Source organism: Mus musculus, chromosome 16 (genome assembly GCF_000001635.26).
Source record: "Mus musculus strain C57BL/6J chromosome 16, GRCm38.p6 C57BL/6J".
NCBI lineage: Eukaryota > Metazoa > Chordata > Mammalia > Rodentia > Muridae > Mus > Mus musculus.
In genome coordinates this window covers 12,734,139-12,759,074 of record NC_000082.6, presented here as the reverse complement: position 1 = coordinate 12,759,074, position 24,936 = coordinate 12,734,139, and the positions used below count along the sequence as shown (strand labels likewise).

Sequence of the window (24,936 nt, the reverse complement as noted above, 5' to 3'; positions counted from 1 at the left end):
ATGCAGGCTACAGAAACAACAAAGCTTCTGGGACAGGGTCCCTTTAGGGCCTAGGAGGTAGAACTGAGCTCAGAGCACTGCACACATTCCCCACTAGAGGTGAGTTGGCCTCCAGGGAAAGCTTTGACTGTGGGATCAGGGGAGCACACAAACTTGTATCCTGGATCCCTCAGAGACTAGTCTGCAGGAGAGTACATGGGTGGCAGACACAACATATCTTCTGGGACAGGGTCCTTTTCTGGCCTAAATCTTCCACCAGGAGGCAGAACTGAGCTCCAAACCTCTGCACACTTTCCCTGCTAGAGGAGAGTTGGCCTCCAGAGGGCTCTGACCATGGGACCAGGGGAGCACCCCATCTTGTATCCCTCAGAGACTATTCCGTGCAGGAGAACGCGCATGCTACAGAAGCAGCATAGCTTCTGAAACATGGTCCCTTTTGGGCCTACATCTTCAGCCCGGAGGTAGACCTGAGATCAGAGCACTGCACACTTTCCTCTCCAGAGGAGAGTTGGCCTCCAGAGGGCTCTGACAGAGGGACCAGGTGAGAATGCCATCTTGTATCCTGGGTCCCTTAGAGACCAGTCTGCATAGGAGAGCCTGTTGGTGGCAGAAGCAACAATTCTGGGATGGGGTCCCTTTCATGCCTACATCTCTAGCAGGAGGCAGAATTGTTCTCCAAACCTCTGCACACTTTCCCTGCCAGAGGAGAGTTGGTCTCTAGAGGGTTCTGATAGAGGGACCAGGTGAAAATGCCATCTTGTATCCTGGGTCCCTCAGAGACTAGTCTGTGCAGGAGAAGGCATGGGTGACAGAAGCAACATAGTTTCTGGGACAGGGCCCCTTTCGGGCCTACATCTTCAGCCCGGGTGCAGAACTGAGCTCAGACCACTGCACACTCCCCCCGACCCCCCGACCCCCCCCCCCCACCAGAGGAGAGTTGGCCTCCAGAGGGCTCTGACCGAGGGACCAGGGCAGTACACCATCTTATATCCTGGGTCCCTCAGAGACCTTTCTGTGCAGGAGAGCGTGTATGCAGCAGAAGCAACATAGCTTCTGGGACAGGATCCCTTTCAGGCCTACATCTTCCATAGAATATTGGCTTATAGTTATTGGGTATGATCAAAAAGATGTACCATTGGTTACAAAAAAGTTAGCTTTAAATGGTAACTCAGGATTGGAGGCATTCTAAATAACAACATGTGGTAAAAGGCCAGCCCAGAAAACTAGGCCTCTAGGATACTTCTAAATTGAGATAATATTTAATTAATTCTTATCCTAGAAAGTAGACTTATAGAGATAAGATTTAAAACAATGTCTCTTTAATGAAGCATTAAAATTTCAGTCATATATTCATATGTATAAATTGGCAGCCAAACTTCGTAACATTAAAGTGATGTTTCTGGTATTGATTTTTAAGATAATAAATTGTTTAAAATTGGGTTTTACGCACCAAAAGTTTTATATATATATATATATACTAATGTTGCATTAAAAAACTTAAATTATAGTTAAAATTGCCAATGTTCCATTGATTGCAGCTTGAATGTAAATTTAAGATCTTTAATTCACCTATATATTGTAATTAAGACAGCTCTCTGTGGCCATACAGCCATACAAAGCTCATAGCAGCCTCAGGGGGGCTTGTGTGGCTTTGTTTTGTTTTGTTTTGTTTTGTTTTGTTTTGTTTTGCAAACAGTGCCTAGGGAAGTTCTTGCCTGCCTTCAGGGGAATTTATTTTTAGCAAAAAAAGGAAGAATATTGTTGCATATCTATCCAGATGTTGTTCTAAATAATGCTTAAATTCAGAATTTATAAAAGGTCAGTCAGGCTGTAGAACTTATAAAGGCATTACAATCTGGCTTGCCTACTTCATATAAAGTTATTATAGATTTAAAAGTTTGTTTTTTCCTTTGCATCCTGATGATTGTAAAGGGTTTGCTTCTAGTGAACTGGTGATAACTGGAAAATGTTGCCTCTAGGTATGGCTAATATAGCTTTACATTATGTAAGAAAAATTTTTATTGTCTCTGCTTCAATACAAGAAGCTAAGAGTTTGAATCTTTCAGTGTATATTGTTTCCTAAATGGGAAGTATTTTATTAGCTAATGACTTTAAAAAGTTTACTTCAAATCTTTGATCTCACACAATGATCTTTAAAGTTCTGGGGAATAGTTGTTGCTCCAAAAGATTCAGAGGAAATATCTTTTTAATATTTAGGGTAGAAAATGGTGGTACAGAAAATCTAAGAAAGAAAAATTGATTTGTTTCAAAAAAAATTTTTTTTCAAAAGCTTCCAGGAGATGTTAATTGGCTAAGACCTCACCTTAAGGTCTTAAAGTGACTTAAACCTTTGTTGGATGTTATCTCGAGAGACACAAATTAACTAGTAAAGAACAAACGGCTTTGCAGAAAATAAAGGAAGCTTTTATAATTGTTATCAATTATAATCAGTGGTAATTAAATACTAGCTGTTTATTTTAGTTATGGTTATTAAATGTGCCCACAGCAATTCTTTGGCAAGAGAAAACATTAATGTAAAATCATTTTTCTTCACCTCAAAGTAAAGTTTTAACATCCTATTATAAGGCTGCTGTGGTTCTAATAAAGAATTGCAAGATAAATTCATGTATTAAAAAAAAACTATAACAAAAAATTGTGTCTTAAAAACCTGACAAAGTGTCTGTTCCTTGTTCCAAACAGCAATTAAATCGGTTATTACAGAATATTAATATTTGGCCTATTGCATACCATCATTTTAAATAGAATTGATAATCACTATCCTAAAGATAAGTTAAAATTGTTTTTATGCATGATTTTGTATCTTCTATAAATTCATGCATGCATGCATCCCATTTACTGTGTTTAAAAATAGCCCTTCTATGGGATAAAAATATATGTGAATTAGATCACATGTGTTTGCTGTAGACAGTGTTTTATAATGTTGAATAATCAAGCTTTAATATCTATCTATCTATCTATCATCTAGCTATCTATCTATCTATCTATCTATCTATCTATCTATTTATCTATCTATCTATCTACATATCTATATCTATATATATCTCAGAGCTTACAATTGCTTAAAATTGTTCATCCCTCAGATACTATAAATTCTCAAATTTGCAATTGTTTATGCATATACAACTCATAAGAAAAAATGCTGTTCTTTTAAGAAGACTGTCTTTGGACATTTAAAAATTTGTTCTAGATTTCCTGGATAAGACCTCTTAAGGCAATGCCATGCTAAATTTATATTTATATCCCAGCCAGATTACAGGTCTTACACAAAAAGAATTGGCCATATAGTCTCGTTCTTTACATCATCAAAACAGTAATGGCTTAAGATAATATTTTGGTATTTTTATAGAATGTGCATGTCAAATTGTAAAAAGCATGTCAAATTGCTCTTAATCTCATCAGTTTCTACCTGTTTCCACATAGTGGTGTTAATTCCTGAGGACTTATACTTAATCAATTGCTGCAAATGGATACTCTTATTTCTGATTAATAAATTATGCACATGTGACTATACCATTTAAAGCTTTCTAGTTACAACTGCTCTACAAGAGAAACAACTAAAAGTGTAGTTAGCCATTGCCTTTGTTAAAAAATTTTTTAATATACCTGGTGTTCCAAATTAGATTAAAACAGATATTGGAATTGGCTATAATAGTCAAGTATTTGAGATGTTTTGTCAACAATTTAATGTTACCCATGTTGCTGAGACCTTTTATAATTCTCAAAGACAAGGTATTGTGGAACTTTAAAAACTATATCTTCTTAAAAAACAAAGAAGTGGAGGAATTATATCCCTGTGCACATTATTTAATCACATTTTTTATTTAAAAAATTTTAAAATTTGGATGTCAAAGAACTTACTAAATGCCTTATAGTATCTTAAAACTAGACATACTCATGTCTAGGTGAGATAAAAAGGATCTACTTATTGGCATATGGCTTGATCCTGAACAGCTTCCCTATATGGGGAAGAGGGAAAGCTTGTGTTTTCTCTATAGAATGCTGCAGAAGCATGACAACTGTCAGAAGGATTCGTGTGACAGGCTGACCTGTGAGTTCTCTGAATGCCCTGACCATGGTGACAAGAAAGCTGATTTGGGTATATGTTTTGACCACCTTTGCTTGCCTTTGTCCCAGATTGGACAAGCTAAGCTGCCTTGCTTCAAGCTTTTTAACCTTATGGAACAGAGAACATTAGAGACCTTGGAATCTGACTAAGAAAAATTAGTCATAAGAAGGAGTTATAATGATTCTTCTCTTTCCTTCAATGTGACCAGTTATTCTAACTCAATCTTGGCCTGGTCTAGTAATAATTCCAATATTAGAGATTCCTATTGAAGATAGCTAAAAGTCTTTATTAACTAGGAAAGTTAACTTGGAGCTTATCCTTACTTACATGAGAAACAGCCTTTCTGTTGATTCTCAAAGCCACCTCTCCTACACCTGGAAGCCAGAGTTTGAGCTTGATCAGTTGCTAATTTGCAACTGAATAGAGTACTTGGACTCTTATCCTGTTGCTTTTCAACTCTCTGGTTTGTTTTACAAGTAGGTCAGTCACCACCCTACAGCCTGTCTTCAGTAGGTATGGAGTCTTGCCTCCAGCAAGCACAGGTGGCAGAATATATATATATATATATATATATATATATATATATATATATATATATATATATATAGTGGCTTTGGTTTGATTGGAATAAGGTGTGCTATGAGGGCTGGTTAGCCAATGACGGGTAACCAGATTTCTGAACTATATCAATCTAAGACAGAGGTGTATGCTAAGAGGCCGTGGTTTATTAATAATACACCACAGAGCCATGTTTGTGCAAAATAAACACAAGCAAGCTGCAAATATTCTCCTTGACGGATAAGAATAGTTCATGGAAAAATCTGAGTCCCGAAGCCAAGCATGGCCACCAGCCACCATAATTCCCAGGCAGGACTATGGAGCATAAATAAGTTTTATGCTCCAGTCCAGCTAATTTTTTATTATATATTTAGGGAGGAATCGTAGCCTCCCCCAGCCTCCTTGAAGCAGGCTGATTCAGACCTCACTGCCACCGAGTATGAGACCACCTAGGGTGGAGCCTCCCGACTTAGATGGCTCTATTGTTCTGTCACCTGCTGCTGCTCTTCTCCAAGACACTGCTACCTGATGAGAGGCCCTTGAGATATTCCTGAGACAGAATCCAGCAGATCACCTATAAGCTGGTGACAGGCTCCAAGAATGGATTGGCCAGGGATGGGCCTCCTCTCTTTATAAGCACAGACTCTTAGTAAACTTTGGGGCCTTGAACAGAAATGTATCTTGGCCTCCATTATTTCTCTCACCATTTCCTTCCATACAGCTCCGGCCTCCCACTCAGAAACCCAGTTAGTATGGTTGCAGGCAGCTACATGGAGGCAGAACTGAGCTCAGACCACTGCATACTTCCCTGCCAGAGGAGAGTTGGACTCTAGAGGGCTCTGACCATGGGACCAGGGGAGCATACCATCTTGTATCCTGGGTCCCTCAGAGACCAGTCTGTGCAAGTGAGTGCGCAGGCTGCAGAAGCAACATAGCTTCTGGGACATGGTCCCTTTTGGGCCTATATCTTCAGCCCGGAGACAGTACTGAGCTCCAGACCTCTGTGCACCTTCCTTGCAAGTGGAGACCTGCCTGCAGAGAGTACTTTGACCATTGAGACTCAGGAGAGAGTTGGACTCCCAGGAGTGCTGACAGAGTCTAACAGAATCACAGAAGGAACAAGGTCCAGCCACAGACGGCTATAAAAACTAATGCCAGAGATTTACAGATGGTGAAAGGCAAATGAAAGAATCTTACAAACAGAGAGCCAGACTACTCAGCATCATCAGAACCTAGCACTCCCACCACAGTGAGTCCTGGATACCCGAACACACCTGAAAAGCAAGAATCAGATTTAAAATCATATCTTATGATGTTGGTAGAGGATTTTAAGAAGGAAATTAATAACTCACTTAAAGAAATACAGGAGAACACAGCTAAACAGGTAGAAGGCCTTAAAGAGGAAGCATAAAAATCCCTTATAAAATTACAGGAAAGAACAACCAAACAGGTGATGGAATTGAGCAAAAACCATCCAAGATCTAAAATGGGAAGTAGAATTAACAACAACAACAACCAAACCAAAGGGAGACAACTTTGGAGATAGAAACCCTAGGAAAGAAATCAGGACCCATAGATGCAAGCATCAGCAAGAGAATAGAAGAGATGGAAGAGAGAATCTCAGGTGCAGAATATTCCATAGAAAACATGGACACAACAATCAAAGGAAATGCAAAATGAAAAAAGATCCTAACTCAAAACATCCAGGAAATTCAGGATACAATGAGAAGACCAAACCTACAGATAATAGGATTAGATGAGAATGAAGACTTTCAAATTAAAGGGCCAGCAAATATCTTCAACAAAATTATAGAAGAAAACTTCCCTAACCTAAAGAAAGAGATGCCCATGAACATACAAGAAGCCTACAGAACTCCAAATAGAGTGGACCTGAAAAGAAATTCCTCCCAACATATAATAATCAGAACACAAAATGCAGGAAATAAAGATAGAATATTAAAAAGCAGTTAGGGAAAAATGTCAAGTAACACAGAAAGGCAGACCTATTAGAACTACATGAGACTTCTCACCAGAGACTATGAAAGCCAGAAGATCCTGGACAGATGTTATACAGACCCTAAGAGAACACAAATGCCTGCCCAGCAAAACTCTCAATTACCATAGATGGAGAATCCAAAGTATTCCATGACAAAACCAAATTCACACAATATCTTTCCACAAATCCAGCCCTTCAAAGGATAATAAAGGGAAAACACCAACACAAGGATGGAAATCATGCCCTAGAAAAAGAAAGGAAGTAATCCTTCAACAAACTTAAAAGAAGACAGCTTCAAGAACAGAAACCCAACTCTAACAACAAAAATATCAGGAAGCAACAATTAATTTTCCTTTATATCTCTTAATATTAATGGACCCAATTCCCCAGTAAAAAGACATAGACTAACAGACTTGCTACACAAACAGGACCCAATATTTTGCTGCTTACAGAAAACCCACCTCAGGGAAAAAGACAGACACTACCTCAGAGTGAAAGGTTGGAAAACAATTTTCCAAGCAAATGGTCCGAAGAAACAAGCTGGTGTAGCCATTGTAATATCTTATAAAATTGACTTTCAACCAAAAGTTATCAAAAAAAGAGGAACAAGACATACTCATCAATGTTAAAATCCACCAATATGAACTCATAATTCTGAACATCTATGCTCCAAATGCACGGGCATCCACATTCATAAAAGAAACTTTAGTAAATCTCAAAACACACATTGCACCTCAAACTATCATAGTCGGAGACTTCAACCCACTCTCATCAATGGACAGATCCTGGAAACAGAAACTAAATAGAGACACATGGAAACAGAAGTTATGAAATAAATGGATTTAACAGATATCTATAGAACATTTTATCCTAAAACAAAAGGATATATCTTCTTCTCAACACCTCATGTTACCTTCTCCAAAATTGACCATATAATCTGTCACAAAACAGGCCAACATTCACATGGAAGCTGAACAACACTCTACCCAATGATACCTTGGTCAAGGAAGAAATAAAGAAAGAAATTAAAGACTTTTTAGAGTTTACTGAAAATGAAGCCACAACATACTCAAACTTATGGGACACAATGAAAGCAGTCCTAAGAGGAAATCTCAGCTCTGAGTGCCTCCAAAAAGAAACTAGAGAGAGCATACACTGGCAACTTGACAGCATACCTAAAAGCTCTAGAACAAAAGGAAGCAAATACACCCAAGAGGAGTAGATGGCAGGAAATAATCAAACTCAGGGCTGAAATCAACCAATTGGAAACAAAAAGAACTATTCAAAGAATCAACCAAACCAGGAGCTGGTTCTTTGAGAAAATCAACAAGAGAGATAAGCCAGACTAACTAGAGGTCACAGAGACAGTATCTTATTTAACAAAATCAGAAATGAGAAGGGAGACATAACACAGAACAAACGAGGAAATACAAAACATCATTAGATCATACTACAAAAGGCTATACTCAACAAAACTGGAAAACCTGGATGAAATGGGCAAATTTCTAGACAGATACCAGGTACCAAGATTCAATCAGGATCAGATTAATGATCTAAACTGTTCCATATCCCCTAAAGAAACAGAAGTAGTCATTAACAGTCTCCCAACCAAAAAAAAGCCCAGGACCAGATGGGTTTAGTGCAGAGTTCTATCAGACCTTCAAAGAAGATCTAATTCCAATTCTCCTCAAACTATTCCACAAAATAGAAACAGAAGGTACTCTACCTAATTCATTCTATGAAGCCACAATTACTCTGATTCCTAAACCATATAAAGACCCAAAAAGAAAGAGAACTTCAGACCAATTTCCCTTATGAATATTGATGCAAAAAATAATAAGATTCTCGCTAACCAAATCCAAGAACACATCAAAATAATCATCCAGCATGATCAAGTAGGCTTCAATTCCAGGGATGCAGGGATGGTTTAATATACAGAAATCCATCAACGTAATCTACTATATAAACAAACTCAAAGACAAAAACCATATGATCATCTTGTTAGACGCTGAGAAAGCATTTGACAAAATCCAACACCTCTTCATGATAAAAGTCACGAAAAGATCAGGAATTCAAGGCCCATACCTAAACATAATAAAAGCAATATATAGCAAAACAGTAGCCAACATCAAACTAAATGGAGAGAACAGTGAAACATTCCCACTAAAATCAGGGACTAGACAAGGCTGCCCACTTTCTCCCTACCTATTCAATGCAGTACTCGAAGTCCTAGCCAGTGCAGTTAGACAACAAAAGGAAGGGTATACAAATTGGAAAGGAAGAAGTCAAAATATCACTATTTGCAAATGATATGACAGTATATATAAGTGACCCTAAAAATTCCACCAGGGAACTCTTAAACCTAATAACCAGCTTCAAATGCAGTAGCTGTATACAAAATTAAATCAGTGGCCTTTCTCTACACAAAGGATAAGATGAGAAAGGAATTAGGGAAACAACACCCTTCACAATAGTCACAAAAAATATAAAATACCTTGGTGTGACTCTAAGGAAGTGAAAAGACCTGTATGACAAGAACTTCTCTGAAGAAAGAACTCGAAGAAAATGTCAGAAGATGGAAAGATCTCCCACCCTCATGGATTGGCAGGATTAATATTGTTAAAATGGCTATCTTGCCTAAAGCAATCTACAGATTCAATGCAATCCCCATCAAAATTCCAACTCAATTCTTCACAGAGTTAGAAAAGGCAATTTGCAATTTTACCTGGAATAACAAAAAGCCTAGGATAGCAAAACCTATTCTCAACAATACAAGAACCTCTGGTGGAATCACCATGCCTGACCTCAAGTTGTATTACAGAGCAATTGTGATAAAAAAAATGCATGGTACTGGTACAGTGACAGACAGGTAGATCAATGCAATAGAACTGAAGACTGAGAAATGAACCCACACACCTATGGTCACTTGATCTTTGACAAAGGAGCTAAAACCATCCAGTAGAAATAAGACAGCATTTTCAACAAATGGTGCTCTCACAACTGGCAGTTATCATGAAGAAGAATGCGAATTGATCCATTCTTATCTCCTTGTACTAAGGTCAACTTTAAATGGATCAAGGAACTCCACATAAAACCAGAGACACTGAAATTTATAGAGGAGAAAGTGGGGGAAAAGCCTCAAAGATATGGGGATAGGGGAAAAATTCCTGAACAGAACAGCAATGGCTTGTGCTAGAAAATCATGAATCGACAAATGGGACCTCATAAAATTGCAAAGCTTTTGTAAGGCAAAAGATACTGTCAATAAGACAAAAAGGCCACCAACAGATTGGGAAATTGTCTTTACCAATCCTAAATTAGATAGGTGTTATTATCCAATATATACAAAGAACTCAAGAAAATGGACTCCAGAAAATCAAATAACCCTATTAAAAATTGGCTACAAATCTAAACAAACTATTATCAACTGAGAAATACTGAATGGCTGAAAATCACCTGAAAAAATGTTCAAAATCCTTAATCATCAGGGAAATGCAAATTAAAACAACCCTGAGATTCTATGTCACACCAGTCAGAATGGCTAAGATCAAAAATTCAGGTGACAGCAGATGCTGGCGAGGATGTGGAGAAATAGGAACACTCCTCCTTTGTTGGTGGAATTGCAAGCTGGCACAACCACTCTGGAAATCAGTCTGGTGGTTCCTCAGAAAATTGGACATAGTACTACCGGAGGATCCCGCAATACCTCTTCTGGGCATATACCCAGAAGATGTTCTAACTTGTAATAAGGACACATGCTCCACTATGTTCATAGCAGCCTTATTTATAATAGCCAGAAGCTGAAAAGAACCCAGATGTTCCTCAACAGAGGAGTGGATACAGAATATGTGGTACATTTACACAATGGAGTACTACTCAGCAATTAAAAACAATGAATTTGTGAAATTCTTAGGCAAATGGATGGATCTGGAGGCTATCATACTGAGTGAGGTAACCCAATCAGAAAAGAATTCACATGATATGCACACACTGATAAGTGGATATTAATCCAGAAACTTAGACTATCCAAGATACAATTTGCAAAACACATGAAACTCAAGAAGATGGAAGACCAAAGTGTGGATACTTCACTTCTTTTTAGAATGGGGAACAAAATACCCATGGAGGGAGTTACAGAGACAAAGTTTGGAGCTGAGACAGAAGAAAGGACTATCCAGAGACTGCCCCACCAGGGGATCCATCCCATATATAACCACCAAACCCAGACACTATTTCATATGCCAGCAAGATTTAGCTGACAGGACCCTGATATAGCTATATCTTGAGAGGCTATGCCAGTTCCTGGCAAATACAGAAGTGGATGCTCACAGTCATCTATTGGATGGGACACAGGGCCCCTAATGAAGGAGCTAGAGCAAGTACTCAAGGAGCTAAAGGGGTCTGCAACCCTATAGGAGGATCAACAATATGAACTAACCAGTACCCCCAAAGCTGTGTCTCTAGCTGCATGTGTAGCAGAGGATGGCCTAGTTGGCCATCAATGGGAGGAGAGGCCCTTGTTCTTGTGAAGTTCATATGCCCCAACACAGGGGAATTCCAGAGCCAGGAAGCAGGAGTGGGTGAGTTGGGGAGCAGGGCGGGGGAAGGGTATAGGTGACTTTTGGGATAGCATTTCAAATGTAAATAAAGAGAATATGTAATAAAAATTAGAAGAAAAAAAGAAAAAGAAGCATAGTTGCTACTCAAATAAAAATTTAAGATACCATATAAAAGTGGTTAGGGAGAGCAGAGTTACTCCAAGGTTCATTATGCAAAAGTGATCTCTTTGTGGACAGGAATAGAATCTGAGTTCTACTTTTGGCCCTGGGCAAAGAGATAACATTCTAAGTTGCCCAAAGCCTGAAGGCATTGTCAGAAGCCATCACAGGACAAGCTAATAACTAGCATGTGATTTTCCTGAGATGGTCTGTCTCACATTAAAATAATCCATGACAGATTTGCTTCTATAGGCAAGGCCCATGAGAGATCATTTTAGGGAACATTCTGCTATTAATATGCTGTTCCTGTTATTAAACATACATAACAATCAGTGGGTATTAGTCCACCCTTTTGAGAAAATCTGTGCAGAACAATGATGTGTTGTCTATATAGATGTGTTACTATATAGACAAATCGATGACTTCTTAATTCTTAATGATGACCCTGTAACAATTCCTAAAATTATATCAGTATTAAGCTCTTTTATTGTGGGACTGCTATTAGGTCCATTCTGATAGTCAAAACTTCATTGAGAACTTGGCCAGTCTCCCAGGTGTCGCCCACTAATTACTTCTAGATTGTTACCAGGCATTCTACTACTCAGAGCACATTCCAAGAGGTTGTAAAACCATTAACCAAAGGTCATAAAAGGGGAACTAATGATTCATTATAGGTGAAAGGACAGAATATAAAATATTGACCAAGTTGTTTATCTCTACAAAACTAATAACTTAGTTATGTTTTTTAACTCTACATGTACCTGTGGAGTTATGACAGGTGATAAGTGTTCAGCCAGATAATTACTCCTAATGGTATGCATGTAAATATTCACTGTTGTAAACTCCTTATTCAATTTATGAATTGAATTTATGTGTAAACTTATGAACTTTTTACCACATGATCATGTATTCAGGAAGATGTATAAGTGCTGAGGACAAAGAAAAGAGAACTCTCTCTCTCTCTCTCTCTCTCTCTCTCTCTCTCTCTCTGTCTCTGTCTCTCATTCTTTTTGTCCTGGCCTTTATTACCATTATTCCCCTTATCCCCCTCTTTTTAGAATTTCTCATGTTCTGCTCAGGATCATCATTATCACTCTGCTTTCCCCCTTTTTCTTTGAGAGCTTTCATAGGAAACCTTTACAACTTAGAAATACATGTTCAAATCACTTTTCAAAGTGTCCCCTTTTCTCCCTGGCACTTGAACTAGCAACGTGAAAAAGTCACATAATTCCTGCAGAGATAGAACAAAGGCTGCATTACTTAATCTTCCACTGTTAGGCTACAGGTGTTAATCACCTAAGCCAGTAGCTTTTAACCCTCAAAATGAGCAAGAAAGTTTTTAGGACTTTTTAGAAGTTATCATCAGTATTCAGTATAGAGAGAATATCCCAAGACCACCAGTGTTTAAAGCCACACCTACTCTGTGCCCTGTTTCAACCTGCTCCAGTTTGGGAGGTTCCCAGCAAGGCCTGGTACCCTTTCTGTATGCCATCCAAAGTCCTAAGCATGCTTGCACTGATCCATTGCTGTCTTGGATGTAAAGTCAAAAGGGCACAGTTGTTTTTCCTATCATCAAGCTGCTTAGTTTTAGCTTGCCTGTTTCATTTTTTTCTTTCAAAACTGTAAAATGGTCCTTAAGCTGCTAAGTTCTTTTAAAATTATTTTTCTTATCATGGTGTACAAAAGGGGGGACTCTGGTGACATGCTACTTGTGGGTTGTGTTGTAATTTTACTCACCATAGTGAATTTGCTTAAATGTCTTGAATACAATGTCTTAACTCACAGAAGAACTTTGAAACCTGTTAATTTTTCTGACTCCTATTTGTGTATCCAGGGTCCCACATGTCTTATTCATAATACCCACAGGATGGACGGCAGGGGGTTGAACATCTACATATGAAACACTCCACCTCAGTGAGGCTTGGGGATTGAGTTGATGTGGCTTTGGGGAGCACTAGGGCTCAAAGGAGTGCTCAGGATCCAACCAGCTCCCCAAATTTCACGCTGAAGGAAGGGGTAGAGCAAAGGGTGCCTATGCATTAAACTGGCTGCACCCTGTCTGTCCATCATGCCCTGTGTTTCTGCTAAATCCATATTCAGTAAAGATTGTATATGATTAAAATATTTTTAAAAAAAACCCTACTCTCATGGAGTACAGATAATCCTTGGTTTTGGTGGGTTATGTTCCAATAAACCTGTAATTTAAAAAAGTTATCCCTTCACCTCTACCTTTCACCCCTCAGCTTCCCCACTGTTATCCCCAGGGTATGTCTTCAGTGCCTGCATTTGAAAATGCCTTCCGGTGTGAGGCCTCACTTTCTAGCTCAGTTGAGGCAGTGTCTCTGGTTTCTATACTGTGTAAGTCAGGCTAGCTGGCCTTTTCTTTTGGGAGCATTTCTTGCTTCTCTGTCCACTTCAGCAAAGAGTTATGGGAGAACAGATGTGCATGCTACTGTTCCAACTGTCACATGAATTCTGGTGATTTGCACTCAGGTTATTGCTCTAGGACAGCAGTTTCTTTCTATTAAGCCACCTCATTGCCCTCCCTTCTCTTTTTCTTTGAGACAGGGTGTCAATGTATCCCAAGTTTTCATTGAACTCTTTATGTAGCTGAGGATGACATTGGACTTCTAGTCCTGCTGCCTTGTTTATGTTCTAGAGCTCAGGCATTCATGCATGCCAGTCAGCCACTCTATAATATAGCTACATCCCCAGTTATTTTGCACAGCCACCATTCAGCATGGTAAAAGAGGGTCATGATATTAGGATGGAGAAAAATCCAGAAGAAACTGATTGTGCTGCCCACAGGAAGTCTAGGCCATCCTGCTTTAATTGATTATTAAGGAAATCCCACAGAGACATGCCTATGGGTCAATCTGATGTAGGCAATTCCTCAGAGGAGGCTCTCTTCTCAGATAACTTTAGGTTATGTGAAATGGACAATGCTAACTAGGATAATCATTATTAATAAGCATTTTAATTGGCATCTGCATGACTTTATCCTTTTTGATAATTATACTTCAGCAGTCTTCTCTGTTGCCTAGTAGGGTGGCTTGTAAGAAATGTTGTAGCATGAATCAATGAAACCATTGAGCACTGTGGCACTATTACCTTGTGAGCTATTGTGCATACTACCAAGCTTGAACTTGATTGCACTTTTCAGTCACAGCTAGTGAGCACTTGCAATTTACCCAAGCTAAGCCCATTGCATTTAGAAACATGTCAGTCAACAAAAATTGGCAGAAATGAAAATGCACAAAAACTGCATAAAACACAATCCCTCAATATCTTTGCAGAATATTCTCTATCAATACTTCCTTCTGGAAGGCTATCTTTTTGGCCTTTTAAAATATCTAGTCATTTAAGAAGAAGTATCAATATTTCCAAGTCGCCCCTCTGGCTACTGTATTGAAGAAAACACAGACAAGCTCCTGCCCTCTGAAGCTGATATTTTAGTTGGTGGCAAGGATATAAAACTACACAAATAAATAAACAAAACCTCAGCCCAAGAGAGCATGTGAAGGCTGCAATGTGTGCTTTATGAACTTTAAGTCCTGTACTGTTCAATAACAAGGTGTATCCACCAGCATCAGCTCTCTGTCTGCCTCCCACCATTGTAAGCAGGTGCATATGCTTGAAGTTAGATGCTCTGCCACCAATGGCAGCCTCTCCCCTCTCTCCCCATTATGAAAAGAACACCAAGAATTTTTTTTTCTGGTAGGATAACAAAAAACAAAACAAAACAAAACAAAACAAAACAAAACAAAACAAAAAGGCATTCTCAAAGTCTAGGCTTGTCAAGATCCCTTGGATCTGCCCTTTGGGATGGTTTTATGATTTCCACACACCCTGTATGCCATATTGCCCACAAAAAGCCAGAATAATCTTATGAACACAGAAAACTTATCATATTATACCCTTGATTAGATTTCTGAGGCTCTACATATATCTTAGGTTCAAATGGGAACTCTTTGCCATGGCTTTCAAGGCGATTCTTTACTACCTTAATACTATTTGAAAGTCTTCCTTCATTTGCCAAGTTTCCATAACTAAGGCCCCTGTCTGCTGTGGTTTGGAGGTAAAATGCCCCCATAACTCAAGGGCTTGTACACCTGATGGTGCATTTTAAGAAGTTGTGGAATCTTTAACAAGTGGGGCCTAGCTAGATAGAAGTGAGTTGGCTGGAGGAAGGCATTTTGAAGGTTTTAATTAAATTCCATTTCCTGCCCGAGTTCTATCTGCTTCCTGGGTGAACTGTACCTTCTTGAGTTTGCCTTCAGTTGTTGAGATGAAGCAGTCTGATAAGACACTTAGGAGACGAACAGTTTTATTTGATCTTACACATTGCAGTGTAGGGAAGTCAGGGCAGGAACTCAAGCAAATACTTGGACCAGAAACCACAGGGGAATGTTGCTGACTAGCATGCTCACAGACCCATACTTCTACAATGCTGGCCCAATGCCCAGGGAATGGTGCCACCGACAGTAGGCTGGGCCCTCTAGTATCAATGAACAATCAAGACAGTATCATAGAGATGTGCCCACAAGCCAATCTGATTTGGGCAATCCCTCAACTGAGACTCTTACGTGACCTTAGACTGTGTCAAGTTGATGGTTAAAACTACCTGGAACAGAGACTTTTGTGGTCAGTATGTCTTTCCTGTTCAGATGCACTGAACGTCTAGACCAGGAGCCAAAGTAACCCTCTCCTGCTTGAGTCATCTTTGTCTTAAAGGTAATGTGCCACCTAGCACCTTTGTTTTAGTTGCTTTTTCTTCCCAGGATGCTTTCAGGATTCTCTAAAGCCCAGTTTTTCTCCTCAGTCTGCATTTCCCTTTTCCAGGGTTAAGCAGCTTTCTCCCCTCCCTACCATTTCATTGCATTTAAATTTATTTGAAAGGGCATTTGCCTTTTATATTTTCTTTGTTTCCTCTTTTTCTATTTGTCTTCTGTTTTTCTTAAGATGGTCAGATCTTGTTCACTGACCATACTTGGTTAGTGCTCAGGCATCAGTCATTAAACAGATGAGTCAAATAGATGAGTCATGTCATATTCCCTCCACCACAGAACAGAGAGACCAAATATGCTGATTTTATGTGTCAGCTAGAGTGTATTATGGGATGCTTAGGTACCTGGTGAAACATTGTGTCAGGGTGTGCCTGTGAGTCTTTCTGGGAGAAATTAGAATGCAAGTTGATGAACACATTAACAAAAACATTCATTTTATTCATATTCACTGGGACCAGAATGAAGAGGGGAACTATGAGACTCCGTTGTCCTATTCTTTGAGCTACTACTTTAGTCTTTGAATCTGCTTTTATTAAAGAGTCTCAAGCATCAGCCTCAGCTTGAAATCTATACCTTTGATTATCCAATTCTCTGGTCTTGTAACCCATTGGCAGCCATCAGATCTTCATTTTGCAGAGAGAAGCCAATACCTTGCAATAAAGTTCGTGATAGCTACACCCACATAGTATATACCATGTATGATATAGTATATATTTGCATATTTTGTTTATTATATGTATTTTTATGTTATGTTTATTATACTATTTCTGCTTCTCTGGGGGGAACTGTGACTAACCCACCAGGTTTTCTTTTAGAATCGCATGCTTCTTTTGTTCCACCTAAGGTTTGCAGGAGCTATTCTCTACTGCAAATAGAACTTGGAGAGAGACCACTGACTGCCAGAGACTTTGGTTCCTGGGGTTGCTTGCATTCAGCTCCTCTTGCCTGAGTGACACTTCTTCCCTCCCAGTCTAGGCAAAACTATTGATCCCCAAGTGTGGCTCAGGTTTCACAGTGTCAGAGGCAGCTATAATTAACCACTGGAGCCTTGAAAAACTTTCCCAAGCTAAGCTGGAGTGAGCAACATTTGTAAACAGTAGTTACCGGAAAGAAAAGGTAAAATTGCATGTGTCAGCCTGTTTTCTGTCAAATTTGTTTTGAGGTTCAAAGAGATTATATTAAAATGACTATCCGAGGGCTCTTCATTGTATCTGCCTTCCAAAGAGATAAAGAGAAAGAAAAGAAGAAGCTTTTGATGAACTAGACTAGTGGTACCTCTCATGGCATTTACAGGGTAGACATGGCCAGGCCTACTTTCTCAATGAAGGCAGAGTAAAGCTTAAAGTTAATCCATTAATTCATCCATGCATCTACCCATGCATTCATGCATCCATGCATCTGTCCATCCATCCATCCATCCATCCATCCATCCATCCATCCATCCATCCAAACACTCATCCAGCCATTCATCCAAGAACTATTTTTATATTATTGTGTGCATGCATGATTAATAGCATATGTTTATACATGCCTGTGGAGGCGGGAGGTTGACATCAGGTTGGGTGTTTTTCTCAATTTCTGTCTACTTTATTTTTTGAGACAGGAGTTCACCAATTCAGCCAGATTAACTGGCCAGTCAGCAAGTCCTAGAGAACTTCCCGTCTCTGGTTCTCAGTGTTGGGATTACAGGCATGCATCACCAAACCCAGATTTTTACATGGGCGTTGGGTCTCTGAACTCAAGTCCTCAAGCTTGTTTGGCAAGCACTCTACTGACTCAGTGATTTCCTTGGCCTAAGAACTTCCTATTGGTTACTTTTCTTGTGACAAATATCTGTCAAAAGTGGCTTAAGAAAGGACGGTCTCTCTTGTTGCATGCTCGGATAATAATGTTCATCATGGGGGAGGTGAGGCATCAGGCACAGGAGACAAGCCAGCTTCCCAAGCATCTCTTCTGAGCTATCTAAGATGCATGAGCACATCACTGGAGAAGCACTACACTGAATGTCAAGGTATCCTACATCAAGTCAGGGAAAGCCATCATACTGAAAAGAGTTGAAGCTCCTTGTGTATTCCTTTCTCATTTGCAACTCCACTCCTGTAGGGACTAATACTATTCTAATTAAAGTTGTCATCATTGCTTTGAGAGGATATCAGTTAATTTTCATCTTCTTTGCATACAGTTTCATCTTGGAAATGCCTGGTTATGATATTTTCCAAAAAAAAATGGTAAAAAGTTACCAACTTTTAAAATCCCAGAAATGGCAAAAATCAGGTTCTTTTGGGAAATTAATAAGCAATTGATTTCCTTTGTCCTGGTAGGTCCTCTTACCCAAATCTCAGTCCCTCTCTCCCTGTCTCCTCCTCATCTAGGCTGGCCAGATAGGAGACCCTTTCTGGTCCTCTTGTCTCCTGACCAATTTAAAGTGCAGTGTTGGTTGATGCACAGAGCTGGGATTAACAGGTTCCCAATGGGAATTTGTCTTTGATTTCTTGCTGTGCCACAGGCACCATGTTCTTTTGGATGACACTGAGCAAGGGCAGAGATGATCCCTGGTTCAACACAGGCAGCAGGGTAGAAAGTCATTCATATTCAAAAACTGGAAGAAGGTGAAAGTTTTCTCGTGCATGTTTTATGATGTGTGTCTTAGTCAATGCTTGTATTTGCAAAGACAAAGGAAATTAATATTCATGTGGGCATAGAGGAAGGAGAAAGGAAGGATGCGTTCTATGCTTTAGAATCCTCAGGTTGCTGCTCTGGGTCTCAGTGGTGATGGGCAGGAGGACCTTCAGTCTTGGACTCAGCCAGACTTTGGGCTTTGGCTCTGTTGTTGATGTGTTGGAATACAAAGGTCTAAAATACTTTTCTGGAAAATGGGATGATAACACCTCCCTCACAGTACTGTAAGAAGGAGTCAGGGGACTGGGTGAAGGAAAGATCATCAACCCCATGTGCACAAAGAGATTCTCAATTTGCTTCTTGGGGTGTGAAGGCAGACTAGATGCATCTGGTGGGGAAAGGGTGAGAGAAATGTTTTTCATTTAGACAGGTTTGGAAGACAAAGGGAGTCTGAAAAATTAAAGTACCTCCCTATATTAGTTTTAATAAAGGATGTTTTTGTGTGTATGAATGGGAAGGTAGGCACAAGGCGAACCCATTCCACAGAAGATCAGAGGCTCTGAAGGAGAAGGAACCTGGGAAAATTGAGGAGTTTGTCTTGCAGGGAGTGTACATGGCTCCTAGAAGCTGTTTTTATTTGACTGTTTGTTTGTTTGGTTGGTTTTGCTTAAAAGTGTTGACTTGTCACTGGTCCCTATAGTAGCTAACATCTGAACAAACACCTGACACTTCCACCTTCATTTTGGTGCTTCCTTTGCTCTGGGTCTGTTACCTGCTCAACTCTAATTGTATGCTTGTTGATCACCCAGAGAGTATCTTTATGGAGGCCCTTCCTGTTGTCCTTCAAGGCTAAATGCACAAAGATTAACTGAGGGATCTAGGTCATTTCCATTGCTGTGACAAAGTGACCTGACATAAATTGGCTTAAGAGAAAAAGAGGCTTATTTCAGCGTACACTGCCATCTTATAGTTATCATTGTGGGGAATTCAAGGCAGAAACTTCAAACAGCTTAGTCACATCACATTCACAGCCAAGAGAAGAGAGAATGAATGACCACATTCACTTGCTTGTTGCTATACTTAGCTTGACTTCTCCACTATTATGTATTTCAGGCTACCCTACCCAGGGAATGGTACTGTGCACATTGGGCTGAGTTTTCCAACATCACTGAACTTAATTATGTTAATCCCCACAGGCCAAACCAATGTAGAGGAGTCCTCATATAGTAGTAGGTTTTCCCCTATGGCCCATGATCTATGTGGTTGTTTGAATAAGAATCATCTCCATAGGGTTATATATTTGAATCCTTGGTCACCAGGAAGTAGTGCTGTTTGAAAGGATTACAAGGATTAGGAGGTATGGTTTTGGTAGAGGAAGTGTGTTTATGGGGGTGGGTTTGAGATTTCTTAAGCTCATGCCAGGCTCAGTCTCTTTCTTACCCCTTCTGCCTGCTGTCTGCTACATGGTGACTATACTGTAGCTCTCAGCTACTGTTCCAGCACCATGTGTGCTGCCATGCTCCCTGCCACAAGGATAGTGCACTAAGTTTCTGAAACCATAAGCAAAGCCTCAATTGAATGCTTTTTTTGCTATAAGACCCACATTTAAATGTGTGGGTCTATGTTTCACTTCATAGCTACTTGGATGTCAGAATGCCCCTCTGGGAGGCAAAACATAGAAGCACTAGGCTGCATTGCTTTCTCCCCACTGGGGTGCTGAGCTTGTGGGATACCAACACACTGCACAGGGGAGATGAAATGTAGCCTAAGATAGAGGTCCCAGCCCATGTTTCTCTGAATGTGTGTATATGTGTGTGTGTGGCGGACTGGGGGTTTGGGGGTGGCAGAGGGTGTAGAACTGAGATGAGCCCCAGGCAGGGGAATCTGGGTTAACTCAGGGTGAGTGCCATATGTGCTGGGATGCCTCTGTGGGAGACTTAGGCAAGGCTCTATATGACAATTCCATGGCAGTCCTTGCTTGTCCAAACTATTCATGTCAGAAATTGATGCATACCACTTAGTCAGGGTGGACCAGAGATTAAACACCTTTTGCAGGAAGGGATGCCCAGCAAGGGAAGTTCATTGGCTAGATGCTCGGGCCTATCTAGATACCTCATTAGAATGGAGACCTCTATGCTATGTCAGGGTCCTCTTAGTGGGGTGTTGTAGTCAAGTGATCCAGGACCAGACCTGGTTGGGAGTAGATTCAAATGCCTACCATTCTCAATTATGAGAATTGCTAGGGTTCCTTAATCTGTTTGACCTTACCAGTTTTCCTGTCTGGTGACATGGCCCCACATTACTGAGGACATGGTGTCTCTTTACAGCAATAGAACAGTGGCTAAGACAGCCTATCTAGTTTCAGGGTTTTGGACACTTTTGCAGTGTTTTAGGGACCAATTCTCTCTCACGGAATGAGCCTTAAATCCAGTGTTTAAAAAATGGTTGGTCTCATAACATTTTGCCATGTTTGCACTAGTCCATCTTGCAGGTAAACTGCTGTTGTAGATTGTTGTGCTTGTAGCTGGGTAATATGATTACCTTTTCCCTCTGATAGCAGGCAAAGTACCTTCTTGTATCATGAACACAGTAGGAGTGAAGCTTCTCGTTAGGTACCAGCTCGACTTCTTTGTGTTTGATGACATGAGTAAGTGCTATCTTCACCAATATGGCATTACCATAATGTTGTAGAATAACCAACAGCCTTGGCCTATCCTCTCTATCACAGCCTTATGCCATACACATAAATACAATAGGCATGTGCACATGCACGCACATCAGCATATGGATATGCACACACATAAACACACAAATGCATATATACAGACATACAGATAAACACATTCACACTTAGTCATAGACACAAAAGTGCATAATGTAGATACAAGGACATAAGACACACACCCACACACAACAGATACATGCACATGTACATGTATATAGATGTGTTCCTGACACACAAATAGACATACAAATTATATACAAATGCACATGTACATAGATACAAAAATACACAGAGATGCAGACACAAACATCCACACATGCATGTGCACACCTCTACTGTAATCTCTTTATGTTTTCCAGCTTTATGTATCCGAGTTTGGGTTTCTGTCTTACTGTGAGATGTGGTCTTCCAGAGAAATGGGCTTGTTTATTGCTGCATGATCAATGGCTATGCTGGGCCTAGAAAATTACAATTCAAGTGAGTGAAGGAACATGCTCATCTATCAAAAAAATGTTTGTTGAACCTCTAATTCCTCTAATTGTGCTGGTTGTAGTTTTAAGAGATATCGGAGATATGCAGTCAGCATGAATCTTTGTTCTCACTTACAGGATGTGAACACGTAGTGTACTGGCTAGTTTTGTGTCAACTTGACAGAAGCTGGAGTTATCACAGAGAAAGGAGCTTCAGTTGAGGAAATGCCTCCATGAGATCCAGCTGTGGGGCATTTTCTCAATTAGTGATCAAGGGGGAAAGGCCCCTTGTGGGTGGGACCATCTCTGGGCTGGTAGTCTTGGGTTCTATAAGAGAGCAGGCTGAGCAAGCCGGGGGAAGCAAGCCAGTAAAGAACATCCCTCCATGGCTTCTGCATCAGCTCCTGCTTTCTGACCTGCCTGAGTTCCAGTCCTGACATCCTTTGGTGATCAGCAGCAATGTGGAAAGTGTAAGCTGAATAAACCCTTTCCTCCACAACTTGCTTCTTGGTCATGATGTTTGTGCAGTAATAGAAACCCTGACTAAGACACATAGTACACACATTAAAATTGCTTCATATGGAAGAAGGATCATCAACAATGTTAAGGAAACCAAACATGGGAATAATGTGGATTGAGAGAGCTGTGGATGTGGTCCAAATTCAAGGAGAATAGTCAGAGAAGGCCTCAGTAGAAAGATACTAATTTGATCAAGTTTTCAAAGAGGGAACCGTATTGAATACGGAGAACAGTAATCTAGTCAGAGGGAGCAGCTATACCAAAGCCCTGAGGCAGGAGCAGGTCTGGCACATCTGGGAGATAGCAGCTGGGACTAACTGAACAAGGGTGGGTCATTCTAGCTGAGGAGGTCTTGTGGACTAGGCAATGGACGAGACTCATGCAAGTCTTTGTAGGCTGTTGTATGATCCTAGGATACTGCACTAAATGAAGTAGGCCCTGGGGAATCTTGAAAACAAGTGTGACAAGGTTTCATTTTTTTTCCCAGTCATTTTGGCTTTCAAGGTGCAGAAATGGCTGCCAGGGAGTGGCACACAGATGGGCATGACCAAATGTGCCGATTGTAAGTGCATGCTTTGGGGGAGGTGAGGTCAGATGGCTTTTCTTTCCCCTTTGACGTAAAGAGGCAAGATTTTTAAAAATTAGTCTTGATTAGAGGCCGGTCACAAAAGATGGTTTTTTTTTTCTTGACTGCTACACTGGCAAATGCCAGCATTTCTGGATGTAAAGAAAAAGCCTAGATGAGATGTGGGAATTTTACTTTTATCGATTCCTCTCTCACTGTCTCTCTGTCTCTGTCTGTCTGTCTGTCTGTCTGCTCCCCCCCCCCCTCTCTCTCTCTCTCTCTCTCACACACACACACACACACACACACACACACACACACACACACACATGCACACACACACTGTGGCTTAATGGAACTGTAACAAAGCTTTGTCTTGAAAGCCTGGGTTTCAATTCCGGCTTTCACTTTCCCCCAAATTTGATCAAACCTCTCTTGGTTGGCTTTTTTACAACTGTGTGAGCCTGACAAGGCTGTGTGAGAAACAAATACTTTATCAAATATGTTCCAGTTCTTTTTTGATCCTAGAAATTTGCAAAAGGAACAGTTTTTAAAAGATTGAACATAATGATGTATTTCTTTACCTTTTGCAGCTCTAAAGACTGAGCCTAGAGCTTCATGTCTTTGAAAGCATTCGTAAATCTGCTAGAGTCAGATTCTCAGCCTTTGTGTCATGTGTACTAATTTGAATATTTAAAAAGGAGAGCCTCAGAGTTCAGATTCTTTTCAATTGTTTTTTGAGACAGGGTCTCCTCATGTAGCCCAGACTAGCATTAAACTCACATCTTCATGCATCTACCTCCCAACTTCTGGGCTTCTAGGTGTGTATCATTATGGATTATGATGTTTGACAGTCTCCCAAGTGTCTGATAACAAAGCCAGTTTGAATCACACTGGACCATCGTATGTGGAGGAAGCTCTGTAAGTGTTTCTCAGATGTGAACCTCATGTTATCATCATTTTCGCTATTCTTGAAGACCTGGTGTGAGAGCTAACTTTAATTATCACCTAGACACAACCCAGAATCACCTTGAAAATGTCTTGGTGAAGGCTTGTTTGTATTGGTTGACCTGTGGAAGTATCTGTTGGGTGGGGGTGGGGGGTGGGGGAAGTTGTTGTCTTGGTTGAGTTAATGGATATGGAAAGGTACTGTATACTATTGGCATCACCATTCTCTAGGCTTGGTGTCCTAAACTAAGAGTGAAAGACTCAATAGGGACATGGACAAGCAACTATGTATGCCTCCATCTTTCTGTCCTCTTGATGTGGTATCATGTGGTTAACACCCCTACTTCTTTACAATAGTAGAGTGAAATTGTGAGCTAAAATATACCCTTTATTCCTTAAGGTTTTTTTTTTTGGTATATTTTATCATAGCAACAGAAATGAAATAAGAATCCATAGTAGGATTAAGTTCTAGAGTCAGCTAAAATTAACAAGATTGACTCCATGTGTGCCAGGTTCAGCATGTCCATGGAAGGGAAGGGACTATGCGACACAGCTCCTGCCTCTGGAACAGAGCCAACAGGGTGAGGATTGTCTCCAGTGCTGACGGTTGTTGTAGGTATAAAGCTTACTTGTATAATAATGTATATATTTTACTTTATGTTCTTCCTTTAGGGAATGTTCTCTATGCTAAGGTTATTAGAGAATGTTTTCCCTGCCAAGGTTAATATCTCCATAATAATCAGAAACACTGTGATTCCAGGAAGCAAGAACGTGTCTGATGTTCCTCAGAAAATTGGTAATACTATAACTGTGACCTTCAGGACAGCCCTTAAGGCTGTGGGAAAGAACTCGGAAAATATGAGTTCAAGAATATTAAAATCAATGTAAGAACTGTTCTTTACAGGATTTCTCAACTATGCAAAATATAATGATGCAGTAGGAAT

The 24,936-nt window shown here is 40.1% G+C and overlaps 1 protein-coding gene across 2 annotated transcripts in view; it reads left to right on the top strand.

Moving 5' to 3' along the window:
• The window catches only part of LOC108167340 (sperm motility kinase 3A-like), a 27,049-nt gene extending 2,409 nt beyond the window's left edge, over positions 1 to 24,640 (top strand). Inside the window, exons 1-2 of one of the 2 annotated variants that reach the window (XR_875916.1) lie at positions 23,766 to 23,965; positions 24,505 to 24,640. The gene's annotated coding sequence lies outside the window, so the exon portion shown is untranslated. Of the gene's footprint in view, positions 1 to 23,765; positions 23,966 to 24,504 lie in introns of those variants that run through there. The other variant, XM_017317182.1, reaches the window with a different exon arrangement.
• The last annotated feature ends 296 nt before the right edge of the window (positions 24,641 to 24,936 follow it).